Source organism: Amaranthus tricolor, chromosome 4 (genome assembly GCF_026212465.1).
Source record: "Amaranthus tricolor cultivar Red isolate AtriRed21 chromosome 4, ASM2621246v1, whole genome shotgun sequence".
Classification (NCBI taxonomy): domain Eukaryota; kingdom Viridiplantae; phylum Streptophyta; class Magnoliopsida; order Caryophyllales; family Amaranthaceae; genus Amaranthus; species Amaranthus tricolor.
The window spans coordinates 19,696,760-19,708,938 of NC_080050.1; the positions used below are offsets into that span (position 1 = coordinate 19,696,760).

General features: G+C 30.4%; 1 long non-coding RNA gene across 2 annotated transcripts; it reads right to left on the reverse strand.

Annotated features, from left to right (window-relative positions):
- Positions 1-2,900: 2,900 nt before the first annotated feature.
- On the reverse strand, positions 2,901-6,493 carry LOC130810311 (uncharacterized). Of its 2 annotated transcripts, none has more exons than XR_009041020.1 (4): positions 6,260-6,493; positions 4,248-4,460; positions 4,084-4,167; positions 2,901-3,136 (listed from the first exon to the last, which is right to left on the reverse strand). It is a non-coding gene; the product is annotated as an uncharacterized LOC130810311 (long non-coding RNA). The 2 variants fall into 2 exon arrangements; XR_009041019.1 differs by having other exon boundaries at positions 4,084-4,174.
- Positions 6,494-12,179: the final 5,686 nt, after the last annotated feature.

Genomic DNA, 12,179 nt, shown 5'->3' on the forward strand with positions numbered 1-12,179 from the left:
TTCTTTTTATATTTTCTTTTTTAGTAACTTGAGGATGTAAGGGAATTAGTTTAACTTTTCTACCATCCCTAGTGGTTACAAGATATTCATTACTCTTTCCTCTATTCTCCAAGTTGTGATCAAACTGCCACGGTCTTCCCAGTAACAAATGACAAGCATCCATCGCTAGTACATCACACCACCTTTCATGTTCAAAGCCTCCAATAGAATAAGAGACTATAGCTTGTTTCTTCACCCTTATGCCAGTGCTATTATTCAACCAATTCAGCTTGTAAGGTTCTTCATGATCTCTAATAGTCAATTTTAGCTTATTCACAGTCTCGAATGAGATTACATCGGTTTGGGCACCACTATCAACATTCACATTGCAAGTTTTCTCACCAATCTTACATCTAATATGAAACAAATTATTCCTTTTCCTCAAATCAGATCGTGGTTCACTAAACAACACTTTTCTCACCACCATCATGTTGCATTCATCCTCTAGTTGTATTTCTTCATCAAATTCATCCTTAGAATCTGTCACTTCCTCAACCACAAAGTTATACCTTTGTTCTTCTTCATCCATGATAGCACACTAAGTAGCGGTCAAAACAATTCTACTAGGGCATTCACTAGTAATATGTCCTCTTCCATGACGCTTAAAACATTTCGTCTTTGTAGCAAATTCACTAGGAGTAACCACAGACATTTCTTTCTTTGCCTCATATTTTGAACCAGAACAAGTAATTATACTTTTAAAGGTACTCACTTTCAAGTATAAAGGAGTAAATTTTTGAAGTGTTTTTATAAGGCATTCTCGGTTTTTCCTTCTCTTTCCCTTCTTTGGCTTGGCTTTCATATTTCAATGCCAATTTTCACACATCACTAAAAGAAGTGTAATAAGTAACTTCCACCTTTCTATTAATTGTTTTAGACAATCCTTTCACAAATCCAGCAATTTAGAAAGCTTCCTTCTCTTGCAAATCACTAATTAAGCAAAACTTTTCAAATTTTGTTATGTAATCTTCTACATGCATGCCATCTTCTTGTGAAAGATGAGTTAATTTCAAATATTGTTCCTGTTCATACTCCTTACTCATATATTTCATCTTTTTTTAAAATTTTTCCCATGAATCAACCTTTTCTTTTTCGGCACTCCTCCTGTTTGCTTTGAAATTTTCATATCATAAAGAAGCCAGTTTTGTAAATTTAAGCATGGCAAGCTTAAACTTTTTTTATAATCATACCCCTTACATTCAAACACAATCAAGAAATGATTCACTATCGTGAATTCCATTAAACTCCGAGAGATTAATTTTCAGCCCCCTATCTACATCAGACATTCAAAAATTTCCTACACTACTATCTCCTTCCTCCATTTCATTGATTCTAAATAGATGTTTTTAACAATAATTCTCCCATAACATCCATTTGAGCACTTTGTCTTTTTTTTCTACAGCTATTTCTTGATTTTTCCTCTTCAACTTATCTAATTTTTCCGTAACACGCAACATATCTGCAAGATCTCCATTAGTGCCCATTGTCTCAAACCTTTTTCTTATACCAAATGGCAAGAGTATTTTAAGCACAATTTTTTTAAATACACCCTTTCGATCCACCAAAAGCTCTAATACCAAATGATGTAAGTGTGATTAGGAAGAACACACTCAGATTTAAAATTTTTTTGGTTCTTTTTGTATAAAGAAGAATAGAGAAGAATAATTAGATAAAAAAAATAAGAATAGTAGAAGAAAATTGATAAGAGCCAAATCACAAGACAAACTCAGTGATTTGGGATTTAGGCTAGAGATAAAAACACACTCGATCTTCCCTCGAATTAACACTCAAGACAAACTCAGAGTGATAATTGGAATAACTATTTCTTTGGAAAAACACAAGAAGAAATGCAATGTATAAACTAAAGGTTTAAAATAATTAATCAACAACTTGATTTTTTTTCATTTCATAAGGCCTTATTATATAGAGTTAAGTACAAGAATCTAGAATGCTTACACATACAATGAACACTTAGATTTAATGAGCAATAGAAGCTAGAGAATAAAGGTGTAGTATATGCAGCATCAAAGGTCTAGTACATGAAGTACCAAAAGTCCTTTATTAAATGTACTAACTATGTTGATTTAAAAAAAAATCAACTATTTATAGGCTCTTCTTTTCTACCTTCTTTTATTCTAAACTTCAATAAAATAAGACTTCAATGTTGGACAACCAAGAGTAACTTTTGGACCACCTACATATCCTCAACATAATTCCAAGTTAAACATGTGACAAATTCTTGATTATGAAAAAAGAAAGATTTAAACCCGAGTGTCTCAAGAACCAAAGCAACGAGTTCATGAACACTAATACTCGATCTTGGATCAAAGGTTAAACCAATGTCCATGTAAAATACTTGAACAAAACCAAAACCAAAGCAATATAACGAAAGTCTTAACTGTCCAAAATGAAGAAAAATTACAACCAAATTGAAAGAGTCCAAGTTCAAATTACATCTTTAAAATACCCCAAACTTAAACAACTGAACTAATAGTCTCTTAAATACAATAAAGAGATCTAAACAAAAAGAAGTAATACTCCAACTCGGGTTTCATCTTCACTAGTAAAAAATCCTTATTTGTATCTTGTTTTAAAGCTTATTTGTATCTTATATTGGAGGTTACTGATAAGAGGATTACAAATAACACATTATTAGTATCGTTCGAAAACCAAAGATACAAATAAGTGTTATTTGTATCGATTGTTTGAAACAAGCGATATAAATAACCTGTCATTTGTATCATTTGTTTGAACCTTAAATACAAATGACCTTTTTTAAATTAAAAATAAATATATAATCCTATATATCTATATCGACTAGAGATTAATATAATATGTATTTATAGAAATCGTTTGAGGCTATAATATATAATATACAATAGAATAATAGGTATATTAATTAGAAAATATTCTTTTACATAACATTCACCTACACTTATATATATATGATTACATACGATCGAATAGTAATACTGCTATTGCTTGTACAAAATTACATTTAGTTTAACAAAAAGTTCGATCTAAGGAACTTTCCCCATTGCTCACAAACCTCATCTATTTCATCTTGGCTATATGTACTTGATCTTACAATATACCCCTTCAAAACAAATTAAAATAAATACATTTATTAATACAATCCATACAATAAGCTAATACCTCATATATAATATATTGTAACTTGAAAACAAATAACAAAGCAAAAACACATTATAAATTTTGTCCCTTAACCCAAAATGACTTGACTCGAGCCGACCCAAAAATACTGGAAAATTTGGATCAAACACAACTGTTTGGACCGGTTATTCAGTTTTTATATTTTGAGTCAAAATTTCTTTATTGTAGCGTTAAAGTAGGCACATTTATCTTTATATAAGAAAAATAAATTAATGATAAAATATATTTTTTAAAATCCTAATCGGCCTGCCCGAAAATAAACCGATCTGAAATTGACCCTACCGATTGTGACCCGACCCATAACCCACCCAATTGGCCATTCTGTCAAGTCTAATAGTAGCCATTTTGCTGGTGGTTGCCCCAAGTTCAACCGATCTCTGGCTCCATACCTAGAGGACAACCCCACAGTCAGTTCTACTGGTGTTGCGACCCCTATTGATAGTATGGAATGATATATGAAGCTATATCTTCATGAGTCCTGTATAAATAATATATACCGCTAATTGGAGTGGGCACGGGTATGAGCTGTCCACTATCCTCCTATCTCCAGACCCTAAGTTGTGCGGGATACTAAATTGACGATTTCGACTCTGACTCTGATATTCCGCTAATTAATAGCTAAACCTTGATATATTTGTGTGATTGTGGATTTCAGATTCTGGTTTCTTCTGTATGCCAAAATTACATATTATTACTATCCAATCTCCTAAACCAATTAAGTCGATGAATACCCCTTCATCTTTTGGTAGAAAGTCATCGGCTAATTTTTTGTCTGTATTGCGACCTTATTATAAAGGCTACCATGACGAAATATAGGACAAAACAACCATACTGCGATCCTAACCAAAACGGCATTTTTCTCTATATTACCTAGTTTACCCATCTTATTGGAAGCAGTGGCTGAACCTTTGCCTCAATAGCATAGTCCTGTTTCGGCCAAGAGGCCATGCATCGCTGAAATCTAACACGAATACATTAGTGCAGCGATCAGACAGTCTAAACCATGATCATTGATCAGGATTCAAGTTCCTCACCTGGCATATGTTTTCAGTTGCCGATTCTTCTAATCACAAGCACATAGAGATGAATTCTTCAACCCCCGATTGAATGCATGAATCTTACACAGTAATGTGTAACGATTTTCCAGTTGTGAGCAGATTTTTATATATGTCCTTGGAATCAATTCTAAAGAAGGTGCAGTAATCAACATAACTTTCAGTAATCAGCATCAACTGCATCACCAAACACTAGAACCAGCAGTAGGATTTCATTTCAGCATAATCAACCATACATCATTTTTAATTGTCAGACATATTTTAGGAAAGATGCTTTATAGAACTAATAGAATAACAAAGTAATGGAAGATGATTGCATGATATTTATCAAACAAAATAAAACAGCAATGGAAGATTATTGCATTTAAAATGATAAGAGTGAAGTGGGTCGGATTTGTGAAGCCATTAACACACTTTTAGATCTAGAAGCGTAGGAAAATCCCAGCAAATGAGAACTCTTGGATGCAAGCAATATTACAAACAATTTACCAATCGGTATATTAATTTTTCACAACTCCTAGACCTCTAAACTTTACTTTCAAAGGCAGCGGACTGCAGACTTGATCCCATCTGATCATGGGAATTGGGAATACTATCATTAGAGCCATGCAAGAAGAAAGATATACCTATTTCATTCTTCATTAAGTCTTTTCATACCAACCTTAGGAATGATCATAAATTGAAACCAATAAGAAGCAACATAATGTTCATTAAGACAATATTAGTAAGCCACATATGAGAGACATATGTCAATAACTCCTGTTCCTAATGTTGATAGTAGCCTATTAATAAGAAAATCATCCGTAAAATGAGTCTATTTGAAACATTAAAATCCCCAAGAAATGTTAAACTAACAAGTTCCTGAGGAATTTCACCAATGAACCTATTTGATGATAGGTCTAAACCACCCAACAATGATAAGTTCTAGCTAAATATAAAAATACTTAAACAAGATCGAAATACAAAAGTTGGAACAATGCAAGATTAGGTTATATAAAGGAGTATATGAGAGTATGAAGTGTTATATTTTGGTATAGATTTGTTGCATGAATATCACTGTATTGTAGTTGGTTAAATGAAAAGGGTACTGGAATATGAACTAGCTACTATTCTAAAGCAACTTGACAGCAATTTAAAGAAATAAATGGAAAACAGAAATTGACAGTTACAAAGTTTACAACAGAAATCAACTTTTATTACATGAGTGATTGTTATCCTCTATGTTGTCTATATAAGTGCACAAACAAACAGTAGCACGCAACAACAACAAAAAAGCAGTCACAGTAGCACACGACATCAACACAACTACAGCAGCGACAGCAGCCCCAGCGTCGAGCTATGGAACGACAATAGCACACCAGCAGCAGCATGGACAACAGCAACGACATTAAAACAGCACAACAATGACAACAAGATGCAGCCAGTAAAGAAAAGAAAAAAGACCACTAGAGCATAAATTGATCACGAAAAGAAAAAATTGTCATTAATCTTTTCTATAGCATGAATGTGAACACTAAATGTCCCCATCCTAAATAAAAGCATAGCATGAATCTGATTTTTTTCGTCATCATTGAACACATACATCAGAAATTTTTTAAGATAAATTCAGAAAAAACTACAACCGAGCAGTTAAATTGCCAAAGCCAGAAAAAGAAAAAAAAATTATACCATATTCAACAAATGAGAAAATTGCATTTCAAAAATTCAGGAAGTGAGTATAGAAAACCAAATCATAAATTAAGATTCTTAAACCCTAAAGTAGAAATTAAATAAAACTAAACCAATGACCAAATCCCCCAGCAAACAAATACACAGATTACTACCATATTCAACGAATCCTTCACCAAACAAATACACAAATTAATACCAAAAAATCTTACTGTAAAGAAAATTAATCGCAAAATACAAAAAATAGAGAGAATTATGAAAACCTAGAAGGAATGAACAATCACAGAAGAAAAACGAAGAAAAGAGAAAGAATAGACACTTACCAGGAAGGATAAGAGACAATTGAAGAACAAGGAGAGGGACCTTGAAACGAATGCAGATTGGGAGATGGAGATTGAAATCGAGATACAATAGCCCTAATTTGTTGTTGAAAATAGGAAGAGAAATTAAAGTCAGTGCAGCGCGATAGAGATTAATAACCTTAAGATATTGTTGAAAATGGGGAGGGAAAGTGTAGCGCGCCTCCATGAAGGTTATTCACTTATTTGTATCGTTTTTAAAACAATAGATACAAATAACCAATAATTGTACAGTTTGTTGTAACAAATGATACAAATAAGGGTGTTGTTTGTTTATTTGACTCGTTTGTTTTACAAATTACATTATTTGTATCTGTTGTTTAATTAAAAGATATAAATAACGTTTAGTTATATTTTTTATTTGAGTAAAAGATACAAATAGAGGTTACTAATGAGAGTTTTTTTACTCTAATTTCGCTCGCATATCAATCTCTGTCGAGGTGTCATGGTGGTTTACTCTAAAAACAAAATTTTCGGAAAAACATACAAAACATAATATCAGCAAAAAGGCTAAGTATAAACACAATAATGTCCGTCAAACAAGTTAATAAAACTTTTTGATTAAGTTAAATTCATTTTGAAAGATACTTTTCGATTTGATAAATCATATTATCATTCAAATCCAACTCAATGGTTTTATAGTAATTACAAGTTCTCATTTTCATCATAAATTATAAGATCTAAATGGATCCAAATCAATTTTAAACTCATATCATAAGTTAGCATGGGTACTCTGTGAGTCATTCTGTGACTCGTTGGGTAGTCGGTCTACTATCCGCAACATGTCCGGCCAGTGTAACACAATGATATTGTGAACAATACGCGCTCAACATTGATGAGTCATTTAATCATGCACACAACATTTGCTTTGGCATATGTACTCGCCATTTAGGCTAAAACATTTTTGTATATAATTTATATATCTTGTAATTACAATAGCATTTTAAAAGTTAAAAATATTAATTTTTTCCATATGATAAAAATCTTTTATTTGCAATATAGCAAAACATACTTTATTTATAATATAGCACAATCAAATCATAATTTTTCTTACGTGGGTAAAATATTCTTAGCATAATCATATCATCAAACATAACTTTTGTATTATATCGGGGCATCACTTGCATGTATGAAAATGCATCATAACAAAAAAGTAATTAAAATTTAATACGATTTTTCAAGGAAACCACTAAAATATTTCGTTTTAATCCTTCTTAAAGTAAATATAACTTAAAAGTGTTTGAAATGCATTCAAAACAGTTAGAATATAGTTCATAAGTCTATAAAACCATTAGTATAGTAGCATTATTAATGAAATTTCGTTAGTCATTTTTAGTGCCTAATATTTTTTATATATTTTTTTGTTACTAATTATAATTTAATTAGTGATTTGAAAATAAATTCTACGATGATTAGAAACTTGTTAGTTCGTAATCTAGTTATGAACCGTAACAAGTAACATAAACTTTGGTGGTAAAACTTACAGTCGAGCAACTACCTTAAAAGTTTCAGATTAACATAATTATTACCCGAGCATATTAATTAACCATGATCGGAGTAAATTAAATATTTCATGTATGTATAAAAGTGATTTTAAACATGAAATACAAATTACATAACTTATTACATGTACAAAAAATTTTACCCAAACTTTAAACTATCTTAGATAAATCTTTCGTACACTATAGTAGACCAAATGATAGACAAAAATCACCAAAGAAAAAATAGCTCCAACCAGCCATGCTATAGTTGTCCCTAATCGCCCTTATATCACTTTGTACACTTACGTACACAAGCTAAAAACTCTACAAAAGTACCCCTTTTGTTCTAATCTATGTTGGGCATCATTACATGCATGCAAAGACCAAATACAATAACCAAAGAATCTGATTTTTCTGTAAAAAAAAACCAGCCCCTCCATCATTTTCATTTCACTTATAAATTGTTACTTATTACACCCATTGTAGTGCATAATAGTTGTTTTTCAGATTAATAAAATCATCATATACTCCTCAAACTACTCATATAAACACATACAAGGTCATTTCTAATTACCTCCAACAAAAATACTTTCATTTCCTTACAAAAACACTTACAAAAAGACTATCTATATGATGTTTATGAACATAAAAACATCATAACACATTATTCATTTTATTACACTTCATCCATACCACTTTGGAGCATTCTAACAAGTGAGTTGGAGTTGAGACTAGAAGGGTAAGGATCCAAAGTTGGAACCACTTCTAAGAATGCATAGGAGCTTACGTAGGAGCTTACGAAATATTTGTAAAGGCTTGGAGTCTAGGTACATCACATGCGGTGAATTTTAAAGAATTTAAGAACAAGATAGGAAAGTTTGAGCATAAACATGTTTTTAATAATAAAATTGCCAAAAAGAAGTTCTTAAATCTTGAAAAATGATATCAAAGTCATAATTTGGAGTATGGAATGATTTATTACATGTATTATTATTGTGCACATCATGCATGTTGATTTATGAATTGTTATATGATTAAGGCATATTTAACACTACTTTGTGAAAGTGATTGTAATGGAAATGATTATATGGACTTGGAAAATATTTAAAATGCATTTTAAAAGTATTTTTCAGTAGCTATATGTTAAGAAAATCTCTTGGATATTTTTCTTGAAATTTATTCATTAAAATGATATTTTAATGGATTTTAAGGTGTTAAAATACTCTTATTATGAAACATGGTATTAGATAGACATCTTGATTATCAAAATAATTAATGAAACCATATTATAATGTCTCCAATAAGATTTGGCCAGAATATAATTAGTTTGGAGTTTTTCATGATTTTTAGAATAATCATTAAATTATTTATCGATAAATTGTGAAATAGTAAAATATAGAATAATTACCAAATAAAAACATCTGGAATTGAAATTTTTATCACATACTCTTATGGACACTAACCAAAATTGGTAAAAATTTAGAAAGGTTTTGTTGACGTTTAAGGACCTTAATAATTTTTACTCGGTTATTAACAATCGGTAAACTGAAAAACGGTAAAATAGAAAATAAATACTAAATCATGCATTTTAGATATGAAAATTTTATGAGACACTTATATAAAAATTAAATTCATATAGGTTTTCCTGACCATGTATGAACTTCAATAAATTCTATTTTTTATTTGTAAAATAAGGACATTAATTATTAAAAATAGGGAAATTCCGCATGGTAGTAACCAGTTTTCATGAAACGTCAGTGGTAACACTTTTGTAAGATTTTTGCACATGATAGCATCCAGTTTATACACTTTCTAACTACCGTTGCATTTTTTCTTAAATTCTTGTTCATTTCCGTTTAAGTCATTATTTTGTAAGATTTTTCCACATAGTAGCATCCGGTTTTTGCTCTCAAATGTTAAATTCACCATTTTGACTTTTAATTCACTGATTAATTTATCAATGCCCTTAAATGTTATAACAATTTTATTTTCATTCAAATTATTGACATTATAAAGTTCTAAAGGTACACTACAAACACTAATAAATAATTAAAAAGGCGCATTTTATAAGCTCAAAAGGTGAATTTCACAAGTTCAAAAGGTGCATTCTAAGCACTAATACATATCTACTTAATTGTTACAATATTTAAGGCGTTGATAAATTAATCAATGAATTAAAAGTTAAAATGGTGAATTAAAATTTTGAGAGCAAAAACTAGATGCTACCATGTGGAAAAATTTCACAAAATGATGAATTAAACGGAAATTAACAAGAATTTAATGGAAGATGCTACGGCAGTTAGATAGTACATAAATTGAATGCTACGATGTGCAAAAATCTTACAAAAGTGCTACCACTGGCATTTCATGAAAACTAGATACTACCATGTGGAATTTCCATTGAAAATATCTCACATTATTATTAATGGTTATTTAAAATTTTATATCCCTTAAAATAATTTCTGGAATATCATATAATTTTTATATTTTTCTATTTGGACTCAAATAATTTTAAACCGATTTTATTTTATTTATCGATAAAATGGCTATACAAATAATAAAATATTATACATGACTTCTCGTTGAGAAATTTATTTTTCTAATAAAAAGTTTATACACAAACTTTCCCAACTTGTTCTTAAATTCTTTAAAAATCACCCCATGTGACATACCTCTACTCCAAGCCTAAATAAATATTCCGTAAGCTCCCACGTAAGCTCCTATGCGTTCTAAGAAGTGGTTCCGACTTCGGGCCCTTGCCCTTCATGTCTCAACTCCAACTCTTCAACTAAAAATATATTACATTCATTCAAAAATCGATAATAATTTTGGAATTCTAACATATACTTAACTATTCTTAGTTGGGGTTATTAAACTAATACTTGTGATGAATTTAATATATTTGGAGTATACTTATTATGTTGAGCAACATAATTAATTAAGTCCCATAATTTTACTTAAATCCTTTAAGTAACAAAATTTATAAGTTTGTGGGAATACATTTTCTTAGTTTATCCAATTTTTATAGATTTATACAAGTGATGATTTTTCTTCTTTCTAGTAATAAAATATATTTTTATAAACGTACTAATTTATGGAAAAAATTTCATACAAAAATCATTTTATATGCACTTATTGTAATATAAGTTGTTATAATAAAGTTTGTAAAATTGAAATTAGAATACGTTGTAAGAATGCTCTAAAGTGATACGGATGAAGTATAATAAAATGAATAACTTGGTTATGATGTTTTTATCTTCATAAACTTCATATAGATAGTCTCTTGTAAGTATTTTTATAAGGAAATGAAAGTGTTTTTGTTGGAGATGATTAGAGATGACCTTGTATGTGTTTATGTGAATATTGAGAAGTATATTATGATCTTATCAATCTAGAAAGCATCTATTATGCGCTAAAATTGGTGTTTTTCAAGTGTTTTTAGTGAGATTTTAAAGTAGAAAACATATAGGACTTGTTGAGGTTTTTGAGGGAAGTTATTTGAATTAATTTGTGAGTGTATTGAAGTGAAAATGGTGAGTGATTTTGCCTATGGCTGTTTGGAGGGTTACTTTTGCTCTTACTTTTGCCTATGGCATGCTAGTAATGATATCCATCATTTACTAGGATAATAGGGGGTCTTCGAGAGAGCATTTATCTTGTCTATGTAACTAAAATAAAAGCATGTAATGGAGGAAAATGGGGCAGCCATGGCTGGTTTATTTTGGTTGTTGGGAGTGATTTTTTCATCCCCAATTTGATCTATTATAGTGTAGGAAATTTTGAGCTAAAGTTGTTTAAAGTTTGGGTATGAATTGTTGTATATGGCACAAGTTAGACAACTTGTGTTTCATACTTAAAATCACATGTATACTTGTATGAAATATTTAATTTATTCCCATCATGGTAAAATAAAGTGTTCGGATACTTATTAAAATTTTCTAAAACTGTTATGGATAGTTGCTCAACTTTAAGTTTTACCTCCAAAGTTTACGTTAATTGTTACGGTTCAAAACTACATGACGAACTAACAAGTTTATAATCACCGTAGAAATTTTCAAATTACTTTCATTACTAATTAAATTATAATTAGTAACGAACATATATAAAAAAATTAGGCGCTAAAAACAACTAATGAAATCTCATTAATAATGCTACTGTTTTAGTATTCCCTTCTTACAAGAGTTTCGCCCTTGAAACTAACTCAAACTAATGGTTATAAATACATTACTCAAATAAGTAAGGGTATGTAATTAACATGTCGTCCTCTTTTTCCCAAGTTGCACTATCGTCATTTTGTCCACTCTATAGCACTTTCACAAGTGGAATCGTGCCGCTACGGAGTTTTCTAACCTCTCGACCTAGGATCCTCACGGGCTTCGCCTCATACTGCAAGCTATCAACAA